This window comes from Schistocerca piceifrons, chromosome X (genome assembly GCF_021461385.2).
Source record: "Schistocerca piceifrons isolate TAMUIC-IGC-003096 chromosome X, iqSchPice1.1, whole genome shotgun sequence".
Taxonomy (NCBI): Eukaryota; Metazoa; Arthropoda; class Insecta; order Orthoptera; family Acrididae; genus Schistocerca; species Schistocerca piceifrons.
In genome coordinates, this window is record NC_060149.1 from 310,311,797 (window position 1) to 310,339,566 (window position 27,770).

The window sequence follows — 27,770 nt, forward strand, 5'->3', positions numbered from 1 at the left end:
TTTCGTCCCCTGAGGACTTGGATCTCACTGATGCCTCATCCACAATAGGAATGGATACAGATACTCAATCGGTGGCAACAGGTGACCCTGAGGCATAACCTGCCTGCTTGTTTGCTTCATGCCTTCCCAGCCTCACGATAACGTCATCCTCCAGTGGAATTGCTGCTGTTTTTTCCACCACCTGGCTGAGCTACAGTAACTGTTAAGCTTTACACCTGCTTTCAGCACTGTCCTCCAGGAAACCTGGTTCCCAGCAATGCGGACCCCTAAACTCTGTGGCTATAGGGGATATTACAAGAACGTTAGCGACTATAACAGGGTGTGTATATGTCCTGAACTCAGCATGCAGTGAACATGTGCCCCTTCAAACCCCTCTTGAAGCTGTGGCTGTCACAATAAGGATGACACAGGAGATAACTCTGCAATGTATATCTTCCTCTAAATGGTGCAGTACCCCTGAATGTATTAGCTGCACTGATTGATCAACTCTCTAAACCTTTCCTACTTTTGGGAGATTTTAACACCCATAACCCCTTGTGGGGTGGAACCATGCTTACTGGTTGAGGCAGAGATGTCGAAACTTTACTGTCTCAGTTCGAACTCTGCCTCTTAAATACTGGGGCCCCCACACATTTCAGTGTGGCTCATGGCACTTACTTGGCCATTGATTTAACCCTCTGTAGCCCAGGACTTCTCCCATCTGTCGGCTGGAGAGCCCACGATGACTTGTGTGGTAGTGACCACTTTCCCATCTTCCTGTCTCTCCCCCAGCTCCATTCCCCGGACGTCTACCAAGATGGGCTTTAAACAAGGCGGACTGGAAAGATTTCACTTCTGACGCCACCACTGAATCTCCCCCACATGGTACCATCGATGTGGTAGTCGAGAGGGTCACTAGAACGATCGTTTCTGCGGCAGAAAACATGATCCCTTGTTCTTTAGGGTGCCCCCGGCCAAAGTCAGTACCTTGGTGGTCGCTAGAAATCGCTGCAGCAATTAAAGAGCGTCGGCGAGCTCTACAGCGACATAAGCGGCACCCTTCCCTAGAGTACCCAATAGCTTTTAAACGGCTCCGCACCCGCGTTCACCAGCTTGTAAAAAGACGGAAGACGGCCTGTGTGGCCGAGCGGTTCTAGGCGCTACAGTCTGGAACCGCGCGACCGCTACGGTCGCAGGTTCGAATCCTGTTTCAGGCATGGATGTGTGTGATGTCCTTAGGTTAGTTAGGTTTAAGTAGTTCTAAGTTCTAGGGGACTGATGACCTCAGATGTTAAGTCCCGTAGTGCTTAGAGCCATTTGAACCATTTTGAAAAGACGGAAACAGGAATGTTGAGAGAGGTACGTCTCGGCCATTGGGTGCCACACGTCATCTTTCCAAGACTGGACGAAGATCAGACGTGTTTGTGGGTACCAGACCCCGTCAGGTGTCACTGGCATTAACATCAATAGCGCCTTATCTACCGACGCAAACGCAATGGCCGAGCACTTTACTGAGCACTGTGCTCGAGCCTCCGCGTTCGAGAATCATCCCCCAGCATTTCGCACCCGCAAACGGTGGATGGAAAGGAAAGCCCTCTCCTTCATTGAACGTCACAGTGAACCCCATAATGTTTCATTTACAGAGTGGGAACTCCTCAGCGCCCTTGCACATTACACCGACACGACTCCTGGGCTAGATGGGATCCACAGTCAGATGATCAAACATCTCTCATCCCACTACAAGCGATATCTCCTCGTCATCTTCAAACGGATCTAGTGCGATGACGTCTTTTCATCGTAATGGCGAAAGAGCACCATCATTCCAGTGCTCAAACCCGGCAAAAACCCGTTTGATGTGGATAGCTCTCGGCCCATCAGCCTCACCAACGTTCTTTGTAAGCTGTTAGAACGTATAGTAAGTTGGCGGTAGTGTTGGGTCCTGGAGTCATGTGGCTCCATGCCAGGGCGGTTTTCGCCAGGGCTGATCTACCACTGGTAATCTTGTGTCCCTCGAGTCTGCCATCCGAACAGCCTTTTCCAGACTCCAGCACCTGGTTGCCATCTTTTTTTATTTACGAAAAGCTTACGACACGAACTGGTGACATCATATCGTTGCCACATTATGTGAGTGGGGTCTCTGTGGCCCGCTCCCGATTTTTACCAAAAATTTCCTATCGCTCTGTACTTTCAATGTCCAAGTTGGTGCCTCCCACAGTTCCCCCATATCCAGGAGAATGGGGGTCCCGCAGGGCTCTGTATTGAGTGTATCTCTATTTTTAGTGGGCGTTAACGGTGTAGCAGCAGCTGTCAGATTGTCAGTCTCCCCTTATCTGTATGCTGACGACTTCTGGATTTTGTACTGCTCCTCCAGTACTGGTGTTGCTGAGCAGTGCCATCCACAAGGTGCAGTCATGGGCTCTATCCCACGCCTTCCAATTTTCAGCCGCGAAGTCGTGTATTATGCACTTCTATCGGCGTCTTACCGTTCATCTAGAACCAGAACTTTACCTTAATCGCGATGCACTCACTGTAGTGGAAACATATCGATTCTTAGGACTGGTTCTCGACGCCCGATTGACGTGGCTTCCTCATCTTCATCAGCTGAAGTGGAAGTACTGGCAGCACATCAATGCCCCCACTGCTTGAGCAGAACCAACTGGGGTGCAGATCCCTCTATGCTGCTTGTTCAATCCCACCTCCACTATGGGAGTCTGGTTTATAATTCGGCGGCGCCCTCAGCGTTGCGTTTACTCGAGCCAGTGCGCCACTGTGGCGTTAGACTGGTAATGGGAGCTTTTAGGACGAATCCCGTGACCAGCGTCCTGGTGGAGGCCGGAGTCCCTCCATTGCAGGTTAGGCATGCACAACTGTTCGCCAGTTACGTTGCACACATTCATAGTTCTCCTGGTCATCCGAATCATCTTTTGTGTCCGAAGTGGAGTCCTTGCCTTTACCACCTATATTTGAGGTCCATTAATGTACACCTCCATGATGTACACCTAGGCCGAAGTTTCACCTGTACCTTTCACATGGTCCTAAGGACTCAGTTAGCCCCGCGGCTCTCCACTGTCACTTCCTCTCGATTCTTGACATGTACAAGTGCTTTACATCAACAACTCGATGGCTGATGGTCATGTTGGATTTGCATATGTTCATGGAGGACATATTGAACAGCACTCCTTGCCAGATGGCTGCAGTGTTTTCATTCCAGAGCTGGCGACCATTTCTCATGGTCTTGAGCGCATCCGCTCATGCCCTGGCGAGTCGTTTCCTCTTTGTATTTACTCCTTGAGCAGTCTACAAGCCATCGACCAGTGCTATCCCTGCCATCCTTTGATAGCGACCATCCAGGTGTCCATCTACGCCCTGGAACGGTTCAGTCGTTCCGTGGTGTTTGTGTGGACCCCATGCCACGTCGGGATCCCAGGAAATGAACTTGTCGACAGGCTGGCCAAACAGGCTACACGGAAACGGCTTCTGGAGATCGGCATCCCCGTAACCGATCTGCAATCATTATTGTGGCACAAGGTTTTTCAGCTTTGGGCGATGGAATTGCATAATCTTAGTACGTACCACAAATTGTGTACCATTAAGGAGACTATGAATGTGTGGAAATCCTCCATGCAGGTCTCTCACAGGGACTCTGTGGTTCTCTGCCGGCTCCATATTGGCCATTTGGGGCTAACACATGGCTACCTCCCCTGTTGCGAGTACCCACCTTGGTGTCACTGTGTGGCTCATATGTGACTGTCGTCCACATCTTGCTGGACTGCCCACTTTTAGCCCCTCTGCGGCAGACTTCTAACCTTCCCACCATCCTACCTTCGGTGTTGGGCGACAATGCCTCAACAGCTGATTTAGTTTTATGTCTTATTCGTGGGTTTTTTTTTATCGTACCATCTAAGGGTGGGCATTTAACCTTCTCTCCGAGGCCGTCACCCTCCCTCCAGTTTAACTCTGTCGCACTTGCTTTGCATTTGTTTGCCTTGGTGGTCGTCTTTTCCCTACATGTGTTCATCTCGCCTTGTCTTTTTGGGGTTGACATTTTATTCCGTTGCAGAGTGGCTGGCTCATCCTCTTTTGTTATTGTGATCAGCCAGCCCAAACCATCTGCTCTATGGTTTTAATACCCTCTTCTACTTTCCATTGTCATGTATGTTTTTCCCGGTTTTTGTACGTTCCATTCGTTTTCATTTTAGTTGTGGTTCCCTATTCCCTTTCCCCCTTTTACTTTCTTACACGTACTTTAGGTGTTTTTATACCTTGATCCTTGGTTGTGTCAGGAAAAAGGGACTGATTACCCTGTAGTTCGGTCCATTGCTACCCCAAACCAACCAACCAACCCATCACAACGCCGTCAGGCGACATCCAACCTCGCTGTGGGCAGTGGTCATAATGTTTTGGCTTATCATTGTATATAATTAAGACGAGGACAGCCAGTGATCTCTTCAGTACTGGTGCATACTAGGCTCAAACTCTTACGGGAATCGTCGAAACGCCGCGAGTAATGAGTATAATGGGCAAGGGGCACTACATTAGTAGTTTGTGGATAAGTTGAGAATTTGGATCTGACGGGAGGGTAATGCGTGCAGTTCTGATGGCCACTGTGTCTGGATAGCTTAGTGGTCAGCGCATTTGCCTAGTAAACAGGAGACCCAGAATGGAATGCCGGTGCATCACAATTTCTCAACTTTCCTCGTTGATTTAAGTCAATGCCCACTCGCAGCCAATTTCTATAATTCCTTTGTGTCTTAATATCGTAATAGTTTTAATGTCAAGTTTGTGTCAATAAACATGTAAAATAATGTATTTCATTTGATCCCATTGCGAAAAAAGTATTAAATAATTTTGACCAGTTGTAGAGTGAAAATACTCTTATGTGCGGTGTAAACGAGGTAGAGACTTTGGCGCAGCACGATTGGATTGCCTTGCAGGGGCCGAGCGACCGCGACCGGGTTACGTCTCCGGCTTGACGTCACTGGGCAAGCCATGTGCGGCCCGTTGGCGCGGCCAATAGCAGACATCGCGCGGTATCGATCTCACCTGGCACAGGGAACGCCGTGATGACGAAGGCGGTTCCTCCAGGGGGTGGCTCTTTCATTGCACTGTCCGTGACAGATATAGCGTAACAGTCAACATCGACTGTTTCCAACTGAATCCTGCTCACGTTAACAAACTGAAGACATCCAAGCCTAACCAAATGTGTTTACTTTTTGCCCACCTGGACGAAATTGCCTAACTTCATGTATCCCTGTGGTAGCTCCTTGAATGTATGTTCCAAAGATTGGAGTTCTAGTTCAGGAGAAGATAGAAACACACACATACCACCCAGTTTACTGCCTAACAATTTACATCCGATAATGTGGACAAAAAGCGGAATTCGCGTATTTCAAGCGTTGACCATTTGAAGTGTGAATGAATCAATCGTATGTTCAGCACGTGTCCAGAAGAAACAGGTGCGCGTAAAGAGAAATTAAAACCTCATTCACTATTTTATTTATTCGAATCAGAAACAAATACTTGATAATTAGCATAACAGAGAAATGAAAGAAAGAATTATCAAGCTGCACTGCTCTTCACAAAAATCTTGCAGCTTCAACCGCACCCAGTGTCACAAGCAGATTATCTTCTGTGCAATCATAATTGACAGTAAAATAAGTGCTTCATGGTCTGCGGTTCTCCGCAGTCACAATTGGTGGTATCCACAGGAAAATGTCATTTCTGGAAGTTACTCCTGGATCTACCATTTACAGAACGAAACCGGTTCAGTGATCTCAACACGATCCAATTCTGTTCACACCCAGGTGGATGGGTTTCCGAAGCGGGAGGCCAGGTTGAATTATTCTCAAGTCGACAATACACGATTGATTTTTTGTTGTACCTGCAATATTTTGCAAGCCAGAAGTGGTCTTGAGGAATCTTCTTCTGCATCTCAGCCTTGAGCAGCTGGAATGTGTCCATGTACTGCATCGTTTTCTTGATGAGCCTGATTTGTTCTCCCCGCATTGGCAGCTACTTCACGACGAATATCTGGTGGCGCTATGCCAGCGAGCTGTTAGAGTTTTACCGCCTTATTTAGTTGGGGTGTGTTGCGCAGTAGGTGGTGTAATGAAGTACATGAACATGTCACTCCCAGAGTAAGAGAGAAGGTGCCCGCCCGGCGAGCCGCGCGGTCTAACGCGCTGCTTCCCGAGTGGGAAGACGTGACGGTTCCCGGCACGAATCCGCCCGGCAGATTAGTGTCGAAGACCGGTGTGCCGTCCAACCTGTGGACGGTTTTTAAAGCGGTTTTCCATCTACCTCGGCGAATGCGGGATGGTTCCCCTTATTCCGCCACAGTTACACTATGTCGGCGATTGTTGCGCAAACACTGTCTCCACGTACGCGTACACCATAATTGCTCTACCACGCAAACATTTGGGGTTACACTCGTCTGGTATGAGACGTTCCCGGGGGTTGACTGGGACCGAACCGCACAATAACCCTGGATTCGGTGTGGGGCGGCAGTAGGGTGGGTGGACTGCTGTGGCCTGTTGTGGGGTTGTGAACAGAGGTGTACAAATTCCCCTTGCAGCCTGCTTGCCCCTAGCACCTCTGCAACCATTCATTCAGGTCAGCCTGCCGCGATGTAAACACAAGAGTGCGCGTGTACTGAGGCATAGTGGGCAATGCGGGCGATACGGGCTCCCGCAAGCCCGGGCTACCTGGGTTCCCGCAAGCCTGCCAAGCTTCACGGGACCCGCTCAGCTTGCTGCGCCTGACAAGAGGTTGCGCTGTCAAGCTACCGTGACTAGAGTAGCCAGGTAGTTAGCCTGCAGTTCATTTATCGCAACGGTGGAGGCAGCACAATGAATAGGTCGAACTTTAGTGAGATTGAAAAAAAATTGACAACTGGCGAATACATGCTGGTAACGAAACAGAGCACAAGTGCCGCATGGGAAACGTTTTCGTGTGTCTATGAGGCCGCTTCAAATAAATCGGTAGGTGTGTCTCAATGCAAACTATGTAAAAAGCTCTTAAGTACTTATTCGGGAATCTCGAGTATGTTACGACATGTGTGCAAATTTGACAAGCAGTTCCCTCACTCCGTAAATATCTTGAAAGAGGACAAAGATTTAGTGGCCGAAAAGTGCGTCGAAATGTGTGCTAAGGACCTGACACCATTTAGCAGTATAGAGGGAGAAGGATTTCTTAATTTAGGGCAGACACTGATCGACATAGGAAAAAAATATGGCTCAGTTGATATTAAAAATGTTATGCCTTCCCGAGTGACAGTAGCTAGGAAAGTTCAAACCTTAGCTGATAAAGTGCGCAGCAAAATGCTCCCAGATATAGTGCATGCGATTCGTTCTGGTATATGTGCCAGTACAATTGATCTATGGACAGACAATTACAAAGGGGTGCATTACATGTCCGTGACAATGCATTACATAAATTCAGACTGGCGTTTGAATAAATATGTACTAATGTGCTCTGCGTTTCCTGACTGCCCAAAAACTGGCTCGAATATTCGAAACGAGTTGGAAGATGGCTTAGAAACTATGGGTGTTTCTCGTGAAGACATTGCCAAAATTACGTTTGTCACAGGACCAGGGCAGTAACATTGTCAAAGCTCTCGAAGTATATCAGCGTCTTCCATGCATGGCTCATAGTATAAACACAGTCTTGAAACATGTTCTGAGCGAACAGTTTTTGAAAGAAAATGTTCCAAATATATTAGCCCTTCTTAATACAGTGCGGGCTACGGTTTCGTACTTCAAGAGAAGAGGTCTCTGTGTGAGACTGAACTCATCTTTAAAGCAGTGGGTTTCAACTCGTTGGAATAGTTATTTTGACATGCTTGTATCAGTCCATTCTCAGATTGATTCAGTGAAGGCTGTTTTACATAATGAAGGTGCCTCTGATAAGATGCTGGGTTATGACCACCATATAACTGGCCAGCTTATAGAATTTCTTAAGCCGTTTAAAGAAGCCACAGTTGATCTAGAGAGTGACAAGGATCCAACCCTACATTTAGTTCTACCGTGGTTTTGTGCCTTAAAAACTCACTGTACCGTACGGGATAACGATGAAGAGGTTTGTAATTTTATTCCATCTTAATATTATAGAACCACTTGTGAAATATGTATGTTGAGAAAATGTATTTTCAGGACATGAAACCTTTGAAACAAGCCGCTGATGCCTTCCTAGAACAGAAAATGTGCGTTAGTATGTTGCATAAAATTGCAACGTTTATGGTGGCTAACTACCGCACATTAAGAAAGTTAACCGAGGATGAAAAAATTGAAGTTTACCAAGCAGCACGACAGATGTGTGCTGAAGGTAAGCTCCTAAGATAATGCATATATTCTTCATCTACATGTACATGGTTACTCTGCAAGACACACGCAAGTGCTTAGTTGAGGGTTCATCGAACCACTTTCAACTTATTTGTCTCCTTTTCTCGAATTTCGCGCGGGATAGAACACCTACAGCTCTCCGTCTGAGCGCTGCTTTTTTGTATTTTATTCTGATGATCATTTCTTCCAATGTATATGGGACTCAACAATATCTCTTCGAATTCAGAGGTGTAAGTTGGTGATCGAAATTTCATATATAGATCGCGCCACGTCAAAAAACGCCATTGTTGAAATGATTACCACCCCAACTCTTGTGTAATTTCCGCGACACTCTTTCCCCTGTTTTACGATAATACCAAACCAGCTGCCCTTATTTAGACTCTTCCGACCTCTTCCGTCAATAGTAAGGCTCTCCAACTTCGTAGCAATGCTCCAAAAGAGTGTTTTGTCATTAAAACGCCTACAGCATTTTCTGTGTGTCCATTCCTATTTAAGTAGGTCGTAATTGTAATCAGAGGTATTAAGTAGAATCTACAGCCTTTAGATTTGACTGGTTGATCTTGTAAACGAAGTTTAACGGACTTAGTTTAGTACACACAGGGATAACCTCGCTCTTGTCATTATTTATTGCCAACTGCTAATTTTCACACCAAAAATATATACCTTATTTAAATCGTCCTGCAGTTAGTTTTGATCTTCTGGTGACTTTACAGGACGATAAATGATAGCATCATCTAAAACCTATTATAATTTCAACTATGTGTAGTACGATCTTCACATTATTCTGGAAATATTAATTGGAACCTGTACAGTTTCAGTACAAGTGCCCAATCACAGCAACCAAGAAACAAATCCAGGGCCGTACAAAATGGCGAAATTTGAGGACTGGGCAGAAGAGCCTCCTCTCCTACATGATGAAGTCAGCAGATACTTGCAAGAACACTGTGTGAACGAGGGAGATATTCTACAGTGGTGGAAAAATAACTCCCAACGACTTCCTCGACTTGCGTGTGTGGCAAGAAAAATATTAAATATACCAGCCACTAGTGCGTCTAGTGAGAGAATTTTTAGTTGCGCTGGAAACCTAATTAGCGAAAAACGATCACGTCTTAATGCAGACAGACTTAACGATCTCGTCATAATTAATTCAAACACTAATCAGCAGACACATTGAAAATACAGTAGAACATTAAGCGGGAAACTATGAGTTTGAGCGCAAATTTACTAATTAAGAGTGCAGATTTCTTTCTTGTGCTTTCTGGGCGTCAATTTCTGAGATAGAAATTTTGTAATGCATACAGTTCATTTTTATTTTAGACTAAAATTTTTGATTTCAATCCTTCAAAGTGACATTAATTATTGTTTGTAAACCAATTTCTGTTACTTGGGTTTGCAAAAGTAGCCAAATATTTTTAGGAGTATCTGGTTTGGCCTAAATAATACTTTCAGGGGAACTGAAGGAAAATTTGTAAAGATTTTATGTTGAAAAGTGTTCTGCAAAATAAAATATTCATTTGTGGAGTAAGGCAATACACATTATGAGTTTAAATTACAATTTATTTTGTTGAGTTCCACACACATTGCAAAATGTAATTTTATTCTTGTATTTCTATATTAAGGGGAATCCCACATGCAGAGTCAAGATGCTGAAGACCTAGACACTACAAATACTCCTAAAATGAAGAGCGTCTTTTTCCATGAATGTATTGTAGTAGGAATATAATGGAAACTCTGAGCCACTCTCCACAGCGTCTATATCTGCGTCATGAGGATTCAGACTCGTCGTTTAGGTCTGTGTTATGAGGGTCTAGAGTCGTCGTTTAGATTTGCATCATGCAAGTAAACACTCGTCGTCTTAGTCTGCATCATGATGGTCCGAGATATGGTCCCTCATGATGCAGACCTAGACTACAAGTGTGGACTCTCAAGACGCAAACGTAGGAGCCGCGAATAATGGCTCAGGGTCGCCATTGTATTCCCAGTACTATAGTTTTTAGACGAACTGGATACGAAACAAGTCCTTCGATTTTGTTAAAATGCATTTTGGCAATTTAGAATGATTTTTCCAACTTCGAATGAATTCACAGAACCAGTAAAATACATCCTGGAAACGTAGTTAAATATTTATATAATTGGTGTCATACTTGGCTGAAACATACTAAAGTTAAAGAATCTAGACTTCCAAAATCTTAATTTGGTTCTCATTGGGGAGGTGACCAATCTTCTTTTTGGGGGGTGGAGGTTCACTTCTTAAGTACAAATATCCATCCGTTTCGGTGTTGAAAAGTGCAGCACAGACTGCATTGCGTTACATGGGCATTTATTTATTCCATACTCTCGTAGTCCATCTTCCCTCCCGTATTTTCTCTCTATCCATTTAGTCCTCTCCCACTATCTCTTTGATCACCTCCACCCCCCCCCCCCCCCCACTCCTCATCCCTTGGCCGGCCGAAGTCGCCAAGCAGCTCTAGGCGCTACAGTCTGGAACCGCGCGACCGCTACGGTTGCAGGTTCGAATCCTGCCTCGGGCATGGATGTGTGTGATGTCCTTAGGTTAGTTAGGTTTAAGTAGTTCTAAGTTCTAGGGGACTGATGACCTCAGAAGTTAAGTCCCATATTGCTCAGGGCCATTTGAACCATTTTTGAACCCATCCCTTGGCCCATCTCCCCCCCACCCTCTATCCTTCTCCTCGTCCTCTCTCTGTTGGATTCCGCCACCTCAGTTCATCTCCTCTTCACCTATCTATGAAAACTCATATATATCTGTCAACTTTTGTGGTGATCAGTGAATCAGTGTCAAAGTTTATTGCTAGGTAGCATTTATTGTAATACTTTTTGATACGCAGCATTGATAGTTTTGTTTTCTGGTGCGTAAACAAATGAAGTTGAAGGTGTCCCGACAGGGCAATATGCGACATACAAATAGCCAAGTGAAAAACATGATTTTCAAGATTGATGCCACAAACATATAACAACTGCCCCTGCGATTTATCTATCGACATGGCAAATGTAAGCTGCACTGGAAATTATAACCGTTTAAAGTCGAATGGCATGTCGGTCGGAATCTTAGTGATATTGGAATCAAACTGTCCTCACCTTTGTACTTTCCTTTTAAAATTGTGGCTTCGATTACGTTGTTCTTTAACTTCTTCCCCGCAAGCCGGGTGCCATTACAAAGACGTGGCTGGTTTACCTTTCGCAACATGATTGCCGATCCGACTTAATTACAGATTGGGAGGCGGTAATCCGGGGAAATCCAGTGAATTTAAAAATTCCGTAGGATAGTTGACTACATCATCTTGGTTAGTAACGGAATAAACCGACTTGTATGTCAGCAATTCGCCAGGTGTCATATTTTGAATCTGAAAATTCATTTCGTTAACATCAAGGTTTTTTGCAGCCAATATAACACGTTCACTCAACCAAAAATGGTTTGCAACTGTTAAACGACATTTGCTGTGCGCGAATTGTCCAACACGATGACTGTGAATGTCAGACAGCTCTCAAATTTCAAAAAGATCATAGACATTTAGTTTAAAAGAAATATATATATATATATATATATATATATATATATATATATATATACATATATATATATATATATATATATATATATATACATTTCTTTTAAACGAAATGTCTATGATCTTGAAGAGAGTACCTTACAAAAGATTTTGACATCGATTGCGGGTTACCACGAAAGTTCACTATGTACGCATGTTTCCATGGAGAAAGTTTTTGAATATTTACATGTGCATGTATATGTATATATATATATATATGTATGTATGTATATGTATATGCGTATATATATGTATGTATATGTATATATATATGTATTTGTCTATGAGCATATATATATATATATATATATATATATATATATATATATATATATATATACATGCACATGTAAATATTCAAAAACCTTCTCCATGGAAACATGCGTACATAGTGAACTTTCATGGTAACCCGCAAACAATGTCAAAATCTTTTGTAAGGTACTCTCTTCAATGTACTGTCCAAAATATTATGTAGACAGTGATGTTCCTCTTGATGGTCAAGTGTGCAAAATTTCTTCAAGATCGGAATAAAATTGTAGGTTGGTATAGAAGTGTGTACGTAAAGTACCCTCCGCCATGCACCATTCAGAATTTTTAGCAGGCAGCGCCCTTCATCCTGCTTTGAATATCAAGTGTGCCAAATTTCATCAAGATCGGAATAAATACGTACAATTTGTCGAGTTCCGTTATGTAAAGGAACCTCTGCCATGCTCCATATGAAATTTTATGTAGACCGTGACCTTCCTCTTGGTTTCAAGGTATAGTGTGCAAAATTTCATCAAGATTGTATGCAATACAAACACACGGACACAATGAAAACGCAGTTTCAGTTTTTGTCAAATTTTCCAATTTTTCGGTCGATTTTCGAAAAATTTTATTTCATAAAAACCTTGTCCTGATAATTACGAACACAGCAAAAAAAATTTAGCCGAACTGGTCCAGGCGTTCTCGAGTTTTACGCTTATCAACACATTTGGCAATTAATTTTTATTTATATAGATAAGAAGCCCGAAATATACGCGTAAAGGAAGAATATACAAATAAAACCAATATTTTTTTACCTGAAATTAATACATATATATATAATGTTGGGGTTTGTCTTTTGGTGCTCAGGTAAAATAAAAACTTTTGATTAACGTTCATAATACGACAATGACGCGCGCAGACTAAACGGCTGCGTAGCGCAGCTCAGCAGTAATATGAGCAGGCAAGAAAGTTTCCCGCAGCCTGCCCGGGTTGGGTTCTGCTTGGCTTGGCTGGGAGTGAAGCAGCCTGCCCGTTCTGTTGACAACGAGCGGCGGCTGCCCGCCTGGCCACCGGGCAAGCATGGGCGGGTTAAAAGCGGGACATGTACACCTCTAGTTGTGAACCACTGAGGGCTACGGCGGGACGAAGCCTTTCCGTCGTTTCTAGGTCCCCGGTTTAATACACAATACAAGAAAGAAGGTTGGTTTTAGAAAATTGTCTTAGTATCGAAAACAATGTTGCGTGGTCTAACATACAAAATTAAGAATGACAAGGCATTTCAGGATCTTGTGATTGAATTAGAAAACATAGATCAGAACACTAAGCACATCACTAGCCACGTCCACCAATTTACTGCTGAGTTTTGAGGTCTCTTTAAATTATGTGAAAAAAGAATACATATGACACTAATTTAAATGAAAGCCCATCATTTAGCACTGTGCTTTAACATTTAACCAAGTATACTTTGAAATAATGTTGACATCGCCTAAATGTTTATCATATTCGGTTCCGAAGATAATGCTTCGTACAGCAAAACGCCAAATCAGCTCTATCCTACTGGCTTTATGATTTTTTTTTCCAAACTAAAGAGAAATCTACATGATTCCTCACTTTCCTAAGTACGTCGCTCACATGAATTGACGATAGGGGAACACATCAGAATTGAGAGACGTAGCGCATTGTTTAAGCATCATGATTAACTATGCTCACAGCCTTCATGGAAAATATTTGCGGTTGCCTACGTAACCATGATTGTACCCAGGTATGCAATTCTCCATCCGAAGCAACCTGATACACTAATTTCTTCCTTCAAAACTGGGGAAATCGCATGGAGAGAGATCGGGAATGCATGGAGGATGTGAAAATTTTTCCCAGTGAAACGCCTCAGCATATTCGGAACAACTTGGCAACATGGGGGCCTACCCGGAGTTGCCTCGCAGTGGGATCAATGTGTTAAGTTATGGCGATTACTTTTAAAATAATGAATAGTTTACTTAATTTCTGCATCTTTCTGGTTTTCATTTGAATGTCCCTACATGATTAAATTCCTTATCTGATCATCCAGATTTATGGTTTCTTTAAATCACCTAAGAAGAGTTTCTGGATAGTTCATGAGACAAGGCCAAGATTTATCTCCTCTATTATCATGTGGTATGTACAACGGCAATGTTCGCAGTATTTTAAAACTGAACTTTCATTTTCTTCCTTCCAGAGCTGGACACTTTAACGCTACTTAGTGCTCCAAACGAGGGATCTCACATTTTGAAAGGAATCTCGACGTGGGTATAACTCACTGCATTCGTTCTGGAAAAAATCGCTTTACGTGTTACTGTACACTAGTGTAAATGTGTTAAGTTTGAACGAAACTCCTTTGAATGCAGCTACCTTGTGCTGAATAGATACTACAGATGCCAAAGCTACAATGACAACTGCTCAAGAACAAGCTATACTGTCTGACAAAAAAAGTGATGCACCCAAAAGAGAAGGAAGAAACGGAACGGAAACTGGCGGGCTGAGAGGGTGTGCGATGTTATTTCAGTGATTACGATATCGAGACAAATTAAAAAAAAAAAAAACTTGGCAGCGTGGTTCCACTTATGGCAGTGACGTTGCACGCCCTCTGACCTAGATGAATGCACTGATTCGGTTGGGAAAGGTGTCGCAATGTTGTTGTATCCTGTAATGAGGTAATCTGCCCACCACTGTTGTAACAGGTCTTGGCCCCTGAATATTGCCACTGGGACGGTGTTCACGTACTAGCTGGTCCCACACAAGTTTCTTTGGAAACGGATGTGAAAAAGGGGGGGGGGGGTGGAAGGAGGGTTGGCTTGTTTGGGGGAATGGGGGAAGAGACCAAACAGCGAGGTCATCGGTCTATCGGTCTCATCGGATTAGGGAAGGATGGGGAAGGAAGTCGGCAGTGCCCTTTCAAAGGAACCACCCCGGCATTTGCCTGGAGCGATTTAGGGAAATAACGATGTGAAGGGCTAACGATGTGGATGGAGCTCAATACGGCGATCCTCCTTTTGGTAGTCAGACGTGGTCGATCGGCACATTGACGACGAGTACGCCTGCCTTCACGTTCCCATGCACCTAACATCGGCCACCGTCACATCCAAATGCTCTACAAAACTTGATATTGCACAATTCTACTAGGCACCCAAATGGAGGCCCACGATGAGATTCCTTTCGAAATCTGTCGGATGCTTATAATGCCGTCCATCCTGTACCCAATCCTCAACTCAACCAGCTCCCTTTCGTGCTCTGTAGGAGTTAATGTGTATCAGGCCCTGATCCGGCCCAGTAATGGAATATGCATGCCCTGGCTGGGGATACGCGGCAAAGCAGCATCTGGACAAACTCCAGAGGCTGCAGAACCGCGCCCTCAGGAGGGCGCTGCATCCACCCCTCGGATTCCCTACCGATGATCTGCACGCTGCAGCTGAAATCCCACTCCTGAGAGAGCGTTTCCAAGATCTGGCAAGGGCCTTCTATGAGGGCTCTCCCAGATCAGGAAACGTTCTCATGCACTCCCTAGGTCGGTATGATATGTCCCGGGACAAGCACAAACGACGATTAAGTCGAAGAGAAAATCCCAATAGCCAGTCCCTAATCCTGCTCCCTCCCACATACTACCAATCATCACGCCAACCTCAGGCAAGTACCAGACACATACATAACATTCATCACATTTCACAGACACCAGAAAATCACAGATAAAATCACACACACAAGTATACAGAGGAGTAAAAGCCGAAAGGCTACAAACTCCCCCACACACTTCCCCAGAGAGATAAGATGAGAGTGGGATGGAGCATAATACGGCGATCCTCCTTGTGGTAGTCAGACGTGGTCGATCGGCACATTGACGACGAGTACACCTGCCTTCGCGTTCCCATGCAGCCTGACATCGGGCCACAGTCACATCCAACTGTTCTACAAAACTTGATATTGCACAATTCGACTAGGCACCCAAATGGAAGCCCGCGATGAGATTCCTTTCGAAATCTGTCGGATGTTTATAACGCCGTTCCACACTTGTTCGCTGCATCTCCGTGTCCTTCACAGTGATCACACATCTGACGTTCACACCCATTATGCACTGAGGTGGCAAAAGTCATGGGATAGCGATAGGCACATTTACAGGTGGCGGTAGTATGGCGTACACAAGGGATAAAAGGGTAGTGCGTTGGCAGAGCTGTCATTTGTAATCAGGTGATTCACGTGAAAAGGTTTTTGGCGTGATTATGGCTGCACGACGGGAATTAAGACTTGGAACGCCGAATGCTAGTTCGAGCTAGAAGCACTAAACTATCCATTTCAGAAATCGTTTGTGAATTCAATATTCCGAGGTGCATTACCTCTCACCAAGGACAACGCAGTGACTGAGTGTCTTCACTTAACGAGCGAGAGCAGCTCCGCTTGCGTAGAGTTGCAGTGATAACAGACAAGCGATACTGCGTGTAGTAACTGCAGAAATCAATGTGGGACGTACGACGAACGTATCCACTAGGACAGTGCGGCGAAATTTGGCGTTAATGGGCTATGGCGGCAAAGGATCGACGCTAGTGCCTTTGGTAACAGCACGTTGCTTGCTGCTGTGCTTCTACTGGGCTCGTGACCATACCTGTACGGTCCTAGACGATTGGAAAATATTGGTCTGATCAGATGAGTCCCAACTGCAGGTAGTGAGAGCTGATAGTAGAGTTCGAGTGTGGCGCAGACCCACGAAGCCACGGACACAAGTTGTCAACGAGACACTGGGCAAGCTGGTGGTGGCTCCATAACGGTGTATTTGCATGGAATGGACTGGGTCCTCTGGTCCAACTGAAACGAACTATGTTCGGCTGCTTGGAGACCATTTGCAGCTATTCATGTACCTCATGTTCCCAAACAGTGGAACTTTTATGGATGACAATGCTCCGTGTCACTGGGCCACAGCTGTTCGCGATTGGTTTGAAGCACCTTCTGGACAATTCTAGCGAACTATTTGGCCACCCAGGTCGCCCGACATGAATTTCGAAAATTTATGGGACATAATCGAACGTCAATTCCTGCACAAAATCCTGCACCAGCAACACTTCCCAATTATGCGCGGCTGTAGAGGCAGGATGGCTCAATATTTCTGCAAGGGACTTCCGACGACTTGTTGAGTCCATGCCACGCCGATTTCAAAAATGGCTCTGAGCACTATGGGACTTAACTTCTGAGGTCATCAGTCCCCTAGAACTTAGAACTACTTAAACCTAACTTAACCTAAGGGCATCACACACATCCATGCCCGAGGCAGGATTCGAACCTGCAACCGTAGTGGTTGCGCGGTTCCAGACTGAAGCGCCTAGAACCGCTCGGCCACAACGACCGACCCACGCAGATTTGCTGCACTATGACAGAGAAAACGAGGTCCGACACGATATGAGGAAGTATCCCATGAGGTTTGTCACCTCAGTGTATCCTCTACCAGGTATTGCAACAATACTAAGCACGAACAACACTAAAATACTTTGTTGGCCATTCTACCTGTCACAGAGAGTTGCAGGTCTGATCATTTACAAAGCCACCGTTGGTGTGTATATGTACGAAGTTGCACTCATACGTCACCATTTCTTCTGTGTGGTTTGTCAGGCAGTGTGCATCATGAGATTGTAAGATGTCATTTTAAGTACTCAGGTAATTCAGGCCATATTTATTACTATCGAGATGATGGTTTACGTTTTCGTGTGCTGAAAAACTTCGAAATACTCGACTAACAAAGATTAGCAGTAAGACAGTCCTTAGAAGAGGTAATTAGGCTGTGTTCTGTTAGAAGCCGTGGCCAATGTCAAGAGCGAAGAGAGGGATAGGGGAGAGAGAGAGGGCCGGCCGAAGTGGCCGTGCGGTTAAAGGCGCTGCAGTCTGGAACCGCAAGACCGCTACGGTCGCAGGTTCGAATCCTGCCTCGGGCATGGTTCTTTGTGATGTCCTTAGGTTAGTTAGGTTTAACTAGTTCTAAGTTCTAGGGGACTAATGACCTCAGCAGTTGAGTCCCATAGTGCTCAGAACCATTTTTGAGGGAGAGAGAGAGAGAGAGAGAGAGAGAGAGAGAGAGAGAGAGAGAGAGGGGGGGAGGGGGGATGAAACTGCAATAAAGAAAAAAAATTGAAAAATAAAGATTCGCCTGTCCTTTTTGTCAGCTACGCAGACGACATAAAACGTTGATATAGTAATTAATTAATTGAGGCATTTTACGGTAGAAGCATCCATAGTTCTATGTGCTTTTTTTCGAGCAGCTGTTTAAAATTAATTATCTAGAATATTCGACGAAGATTTTGTTTCATTATCTCAGTGCTAGAGGTCAGGGCAACGGTTTCTTGATGCGTGTGCGCGCAGTTCTTCTCATAGAGTTTAATTTAGTGGGGGCTTTTGTGTAGGCCAGCTTAGGTGGAGCATCAGCAGTTGGTTCAGTACTAGGCTGACTAACATACAAGGATCCATGTGTGTTATTCCGACTTTGGCAACAGAAATACAGTAATGGAGTACTGAAAAACTTGAAACTATCAACACTGGTGCTTAATCCTCTGAAGCTAGAATAAGAAAGGGATTCCAGTGATTTATTTAAGCACGTGGATAATGGATGTAGTTCGTGGTTATACAGTACGCTTGAAGAATCACAAGCAACCACACGTTATTTAGAAAACAGACATCCATGGAGGACAGGAAGAAGAAGAAGAAGAAGTGATAATAGAAGACAGTCAAAAGCTTCTTCAGTAACTAGAAGCTATACCAGAGAAACTGTCCTTCATAATCTTCGGAATATAGCACAAAGCATCATAACTTATGGAACATAGGACAAAGCAGTGCTATTTTATTTGTATACTTGTATTTTGTTATCAATTTCCTTTCTGTTACTTTATTTCTGTACCTTTCTGACGGTTCCCTAATTGTAGGAATTACTACGAATAGCATTATTGTTTTGTTTTAATGTGTTATGTGGGTTAAAATAATATTTGATGTTTGAAATGTTTGCTCATTGTAATCTACTGGCATAGATCTATGAGAAAAGGGCCTGTAAATGTTTGAGGAACATCATTTTCCACATTAGAAACAAAGGTTGAAATATCTAGTACTACGGAAAGATTTACTTAATAGTAGTACTGATCCCATGAAGCACTCCGTCTTCAGGCCACAAGTGGCCCATCCGGACCATCCAACCGCTGTGACATCCTTAGTTGAGGATGTGGATAGGAGGGGTGTGGGGTCAGCACACCGCTCTCCCAGTCGTTGTGATGGTTTTCTGTGACTGGCGCCGCTACTATTCGGTCGAGCAGCTAGTAGCTCCTCAATTGGCATCACGAGGCTGAGTGTACCCCGAAAAATGTCAACAGCGCATGTCGGCCTGGGTGGTCACCCATCCAAGTGCAGGCCACACCTCACAGCGCTTAACTTAGGTGATCTCACGAGAACCGGTGTATCCACTGTGGCAAGGCCGTTGCCCCTGATCCCATTATCCATATGCCATATCGGCAGTCATTTTTCCCTTGTTCTGTTCGGGAGTGGAACAGGGAGAGAAGATGCTAGTTGTGGTACGAGGTACCCTCCGCCACGCACCGTATGGTGGATTGCGGAGTATGTATGTAGATGTGGATTAAGATATACTTGTATATCAGAATCAGGTTGTTATTCAAATACATTAAATGTAACAATTGAATTGTCCTACCTCAAATAAGCATTCTGTCCTGCGAGCCTTTCTTCCGAAGAATGCATAAGTTATTCTTCTGTACAGGCAAAACATGAGCCTAAGAAATAAGTTTCTATCTCGGAATATAAGGTCAGCTGCGTATAAATCTAGACGATTATTTCATCTGTCCGTTGGAGAACTTTATTCAAAGTAGGAATAAGAATTTTGTGTGTGTGTGTGTGTGTGTGTGTGTGTGTGTGAGCATTTGTTTGTAAATATTAAATGTGGAAGGGCATTGGTCTAGCTTAGCGAAGTCCAACAGACAGAAGTGTTTTTGACGATTGGATTGTACAATCAAATTTTTATAGGAGAAATTTTATTTGGTAGAGTGGAGAAAACTGTTCTTTACGACATCTACAGCTACATCATACTCCGCAAGCCACCTAATGGTGTGTGGCGGAGGATACTTTTTGTACCAATAACTAGATTGTGGGAACAATGATTGTCGGTATGCCTCTGTATAGGCTCTAATTTATTGACTTTTCTCCTAGCAGTCATTACGCGAGACGTATATAGGAGGAAGTAATATGCTGTCCGACTCTTCCCAGAAAGCGCTCTCTCGAAACTTCAATGGTAAATCTCTCCGTTATGCACAACTCCACTATTGTAACGTCTGCCAATTGAGTTTGTTGAGTATCTTCGTATCGCTCTCGAGCCGACTAAACGATCCCGTGACGAAACGTACTGCTCTTCGTTGGATCTTCTCTCCTATCAGTCGCCGGCCGGAGTGGCCGAGCGGTTCTAGGCGCTCCAGTCTGGAACCGCGCGACCCCTACGGTAACAGGTTCGAATCCTGCCTCGGGCATGGATGTGTGTGATGTCCTTAGGCTAGTTAGGTTTAAGTAGTTCTAAGTTCTAGGGGACTGATGACCTTAGCAGTTGGGCCCCATAGTGCTCAGAGCCATTTGATTTCTCCTATCAGTCCTATCTGGTAAGGATTCCAGATAGATGAACAATACTCAATAATGGATCGAACAAGCGCCTTATAAGCCACTTCCTTCGTGGATGAGCTACATTTCCTTAAGATTATTCCTATGGATGTGAGTCTGGCATATGCTTTTCCCAATATTTGTTTTACATGGTCATTCCACTTAAGGTCGCTTCGGAAAGTTACTCCTAGATACTTTATGGCAGATACTGTTTCCATCAGTTCGTCATCAACAGTGTAGCTGTACAGTAGTGGATTTCTTTTCCTATGTGTGCGCAGTATGTTACATTTATTTACGTTCAGGGCCAACTGCCACATCCTGCACCATTCATCAATTTTCTGGAGGTCATTCTGCAAATCGTTACTACCTTCTGGCGTTACTACCTTCTGGCGTTACTACCTTCTGGCGTTACTACTTTGTTATAGACAACAGCATCATCTGCGAACAGCCTTAGAGAGCATCCGACGCTTTCTACTAGATCATTTATGTATGTTGTAAACAGTAACGGTCCTATCACACTTCCCTGGGGTACACCGGAAATTGCCTTTGCTTCTGTTGATTTTGTTCGGTTAAGAGCGACGAGTTGAGTTCTGTCTGCTAGGAAGTCTTCAATCCAATTACAGATTTGCTCCGATACTCGATAAGCTCGTATTTTTTTCTCTAAAAGGCAGTGCAGAACGGTGTCAAATGCCTTCATTAAGTCAAGGAACACGGCATCAACATGAGCGCCATTGTCTATGGCACTGTCGACCTTGTGGGGGAACAGAGCGAGCTGAGCTTCACAGGATCTCTGTTTGTGGAATCCATGTTGATTTTTATAGAGATTTCCCTACTCCAAGAACGTAATAATTCTTGAGCCTAAAACATTTTTCGTAATTCTTCAATTACGTCAACGATATAGGTCTACATTTGTGTGCACCTGTCCTACGGCCCTTCTTAAAAACGAAAATGCCCTGCGCTTTCTTCCAGTCGCTAGGTACCCTTCGTTGCTCAGGCGATCTACGATAATTTACTGCTAGAAGGGGAGCAAGTTCTTTCGCATAACCTTTGTCGAGTCTTACAGTTATCTCATCTGGTCGTGACGCCTTTCCACTACTAAGCGATTGTAGCTGTTTTTCTTTTCTGCGACCGGTTATTTCTAAGTTCGTACGACGAGTGGACGGGGGGACTGCGTTACGATCTTTCGCGGTAAAACAACTTTGGAAGACCGAATTCAGTGTTTCGGCCTTCTCTCTGTCATCTTCCGTTTCGGAGCCAACATGGTCACTCAGTGAATGAATTGATGATTTTGACCCACTTACTGATTTCACATATTACCAAAACCTCTTAGGCTTTTTACTCACATCGGTTCACAAAGTTTTACTTTCAAAGTCATTGAATGCTTCTCTCATTACTCTTCTTATGCCCATTTTCGCATCGTTCAGCTTCTGTTTGTCAGCTAGATTTTTACTTCTCTTGACTCTGAGATGAAGTTCTCCCTGTTTACGTAGCAGTTTTCTAACACGGCTATTATAACATGGTGGATCATTCTCATCCCGTAAGACCTTACTCGGAACATATTTGTCTGGGGCATGCTGCACGATTCCTTTTAATTTTTTCCATTTGTTTTCCACAGCTTCGTTCTCATCACCAAATGTTTGATGCTGACTGCTCAGATGCTCTGAAATTTGTATCCTGGTACTTTCGCTAAGCAAAAACATCTACCTATCTTTCTTGACATTCTTTGTAGACCCGTTGTCATAGATGGTGTTGTTGTTGTGGTCTTCAATCCTGAGACTGGTTTGATGCAGCTCTCCATTCTACTAAATCCTGTGCAAGCTTCTTTATCTCCCAGTTTTTACTGCAACCTACATCCTTCTGAATCTCCTTAGTGTATTCATCTCTTGGTCTCCCTCTACGATTTTTACCATCCACGCTGCCCTCCAATACGAAACTGATGATCCCTTGATGCCTCAGAACATGTCCTACCAACCGATCCCTTCTCCTAGTCCAGTTGTGACACAAACTCCTCTTCTCCCCAATTCCATTCAATACCTCCTCATTAGTTATGTGATCTACCCATCTAATTTCAGCATTCTTCTGTAGCACCACATTTCGAAAGCTTCTATTCTCTTCTTGTCCAAACTATTTATCGTCCATATTTCACTTGCATACATGGCTACACTCCATACAAATACTTTCAGAAACGATTTCCTGACACTTAAATCTATGCGCGATGTTAACAAAATTTCTCTTCTTCACAAACGCTTTCCTTGCCATTGCCAGTCTACATTTTATATCGTCTCTACTTCGACCATCATCAGTTGCTCTGCTCCCCAAACAGCAAAACACCTTTGCTACTTTAAGTGTCTCATTTCCAAATCTAATTCCCTCAGCGTCACCTTACTTAATTCGACTACATTCCATTATCCTCGTTTTGCTTTTGTTGATGTTCATCTTACATCCTCCTTTTAAGACACTGTCCATTCCGTTCAGCTGCTTTTGCAGGTCCTTTGCTGTCTCTGACATAATGACAATGTCATCGTCAAACCTCAAAGTTTTTATTTCTTCTCCACGGATTTTAATACCCACTTCGAATTTTTCTTTTGTTTCGTTTACTGCTTGCTCAATATACAGATTGAATAACATCGGGGAGAGGCTACAACCCTGACTCACTCCCTTCCCAACCACTGCTTCCCTTTCACGCCCCTCGACTCTTATAACTGCCATCTGGTTTCTGTACAAATTGTAGGTAGCCTTTCGCTCCCTGTATTTTAGCCCTGCCACCTTCAGAATTTGAAAGAGAGTATTCCAGTCAACATTGTCGAAAGCGTTTGTCTAAGTCTACAAATGCTAGAAACGTAGGTTTGCCTTTCCGTAATCTACCTTCTAAGATCAGTCGTAGGGTCAGTATTGCCTCACGTGTTCCAATATTTCTACGGAATCCGAGGTCGGCTTCTACCAGTTTTCGTCTGTAAAGAATTCACATTAATATTTTGCAGCCGTGTCTTATTAAACTGATAGTTTGGTAATTTTCACATATGTCGACACCTGCTTTCTTTGGGATTGGAGTTATATTATTCTTGAAGTCTGAGGGTATTTCGCCTGTCTCATACATCTTGCTCACCAAATGGTAGGGTTTTGTCAGGACTGGCTCTCCCAAGGCTGTCAGTAATTCTAATGGAATGTTGTCTACTCCCGGGACCTTGTTTCGACTTAGGTCTTTCAGTGCTCTGTCAAACTCTTCACGCAGTATCATATCTCCCATTTCATCTTCATCTACATCCTCTTCCATTTTCATAATATTGTCCTCTAGTACATCGCCTTAGTATAGACCCTCTATATACTCCTTCCACCTTTCTGCTTTCCCTTCTTTGCTTAGAACTGGGTTTCCATCTGAGCCCTTGGATATTCATACAAGTGGTTCTCTTTTCTCCAAAGGTCTCTTAAATTTTCCTGTAGGCAGTATCTGTCTTACCCCTAGTGAGATAAGCCTCTACATCCTTAGATTTGTCCTCTACCCATCCCTGCTTAGCCATTTTTGACCTTCCTGTCGATCTCATTTTTGAGACGTTTTTATTCCTTTTTGCCTGCTTCATTTACTGCATTTTTATATTTCCTCCTTTAATCAATGAAATTCAATATTTCTTCTGTTACCCAAGGATTTCTATTAGCCCTCGTCTTTATACCTACTTGATCCTCTGCTGCCTTCACTACTTCATTCCGTCTTCTATTGTATTTCTTTCCCCCACTCCTGTCAATTGTTCCCATACGCTCTCCCTGAAACTCTGTACAACCTCTGGCTTAGTCAGTTTATCCAGGTCCCATCTCCTTAAATTCCCACCTTTTTGCAGTTTCTTCAGTTTTAATCTACAGTTCATTACCAATAGATTGTGGTCAGAATCCACATCTGCCCCTGGAAATCTCTTACAGTTTAAAACCTGGTTCCTAAATCTCTGTCTTAGCATTATATAATCTATCTGATACCTTCTAGTATCTCCAGGCTTCTTCCATGTATACAATAGATGGTATCAAAACCTTATGATCATTGATACCTTCCTCTACGTTAATTGATGCGGTAAGTTCAGGTCTGTTTGTTGCCAGGAAGTCTAAGACGTTACCCTCACGAGATGGTTCTCTAACTATCTGCTCAAAATAATTTTCGGACAAGACGTCCAGAACAATTTCACATAAATCCCTGTCTGTGGCACCAGTTTTGATAGCATGACACTCTCACTCTATACCTGCCTGGCAAGCTGAAGTCACGCCCTATTCCAACGGCATGATCAGGAAAATTACTAATGATATTCTGCAAGTTCTGTCTGCAGCGCTCTACCCAGCGCTCCTGACCCAGGCGGTCTATAAAAGCTTCCGATTACCACCTTTGACCGATCTTTGGTACTTCACGCAGATTAATTCACAATCGGAATCCTTAATAACTTCGCTAGATTTTATCGAATTGCTTACTGCAATAAACACGCCGCCACCGTTGGCGACTAACCTATCCTTATGACACGTATTCCAATCTGAACTTAGGATTTCGTTGTCATTAACGTCCGGTTTCAACCAACTTTCTGTTCCTAACACTTTGTGTTTTATAGCCTTCAGTAAGCAATACAAATTCTGGGACCTTCCCCTGGATGCTCCTGCAGTTTACTAAAATCATATTAACCTTTCCTATCTCTGATCTGCGATGACGAACGTTCTCTGAAGACATTGTGGCTAATTTACGAGGCAAATAGTCTCTGATTCCAAGGGAGAGTTTTTCTAACCTAAAAAAGACTAATGTGCTCGCCACACGTACTCTGCTACCCTAGTAGCTGCTTCCTGCGACAGCGGAGGCCGAGAAATTCGCATCCGTTACCGTCGCAGAGTCGTCTGAGCCTCTGGTTTAGGCCTTCCACTCTGCTCCAAACCAGAGGACCGCCATCAACCCTTGGAGCGGTGCAATATGTAATTTGGAAATTTGTGGTAAGGTCTTATGGGACCAAACTACTGAGGTCATCGGTCCCTATGCCTACACACTGCTTAACCTAACGTAAACTAAATTATGCTGTGGACAACACACACACCCATGCCCGAGGTTAGGACTCGAACCTCCGACGGGAGGAGCCGCACGGACCGTGACAAGACGGCTCAAACCGCGCGACTAACCCGCGCGGCTGCTACGTATAGACAGCTTAGTCTGCATCCCACGTGCGATGCTAGTTGCCTTCACCAAACCAGCCATCTGCCGAAAGGAGCCAAGGATGCCCTCAGAACCCAAGCGGCAGATGACATTCGTGCCGACATGTGCCACTGTACACAGCCGGTTGCACCTAGTGCGCTCGATAGATGCCGGCAGGGCCTCTTCCACATCACGGACGAGAACCTCCAACAAAGATACCGAATGCACGCTGGCATTCTTTCCCGCCTTGCCTGTTCTTTCCCTTAGGTACTCAATCACGCGCCCAATATTGGAGCTCCCAATAACAAGCAAACCCACCCTCTGCACTTGTCCGGACAGGACAGGAAAATCGACCGCTTGCCCAGCAGGAGAAGTATTCCGTGCTGACTCAGTTATCAACACTGCGTAGCACTTCGTACGTGTTGCTAAAGCGTAGGGAATCAGCCGCGCGACCTGATCCCTCTTTCGTCTTCCGTCCAGTGACACGCGAACCCACCACTGTCTGCCACCCACTCTCGAGTGAGGACTAGCCGGTCAGAAGTAGCGAATCAGAAGATGCAGCGACATCCGGGTAATCTGGGGATTCCAGAGGCACCATAGGTGTCGCAGGTCTCGTCTCCAGCGCTCCTATGCCGTCGCAACTTTGAACATTAGCCAGAAGCATGTCGACGGTAGCCAACGCTGCTTCCAGCTGTTCACGGACAGCAGCCAATTCTCCTTGCGTTCGCCCACAATGTGCACAGTTCCTAGCTATATCGTAGTGTGTACAAATAGATACGAGGGTAACTCCAAAAGAAATGCACAATATTTTTGTAAAAATACAGTTTCCATTCCGCATGTGTGAAAGTTTTACAGTGTGTAGATACATCCTTCCCGCTTGTTTTCAAACTTAGTTCAACCTGTTCCCATGAGTGGCGCCGTCACAGCATATCTTCAAGATGGCTGCTACACTTGACGTTCGTCAGAAGCAACGTGCTGTCATAGAATTCCTGTGCTGTGAAAACGAAACAGTGGGAAACACCCACAAAAGGTTGAAAAAGGTGTAAGGAGATGCTGCTGTCGATCGCAGTATAGTTAGTCGGTGGGCAAGCAGGTTACGTGATGAAAGCGGGCACGGCAATATTGAGGATTGTCCTTGCAGCGGCAGGCTTCGTACTGCGCACACTCCAGACATTGTGCAGAGAGTTAACGAAATGGTGACTGCTGACAGACGCATCACAGTGTACGAATTGTCACGCTACGTTGGGATAGGGGAACGAAGTGTTTGTAGAATACTGAAAGTGTTGGCGTTAAAAAAGGTTTGTGCCAGGTGGGTTCCCAGGATGTTGACAGTGGCTCACAAAGAAACAAGAAAAACGGTATGCAGCGAACTTTTGGAACGGTATGAGAATAGTGGAGATGAATTTCTTGGAAGAATTGTGACAGGTGATGAAACATGGATCCATCATTTTTCACCAGAGACGAAGAAGCAATCAATGGAGTGGCATCATGCAAATTCGCCAAAGGAAAAAAAAATTCAAAACCACACCTTCCGCTGGAAAAGTTATGGCTATGGTTTTTTTCGATTCCGAAGGACTCTTGCTTGTGAACATCATGTCAAGTGGAACCACCATAAATTCTGATGCATATGTGACGACACTGAAGAAACTTCAAGCTCGACTGAGTAGTGTTCGATCACATCGGCAAAAGCAGGATGTTTTGCTGTTGCACGTCAATGCACGGCCACATGTCCGTCAAAAAACCATGGAAGCGATCACAAACCTCGGATGGACAACACTGAAACACCCACCTGACAGTCCTGACCTAGCTCCATGTGGCTATGTGGAACAAGGTTTGAAGATGATGACT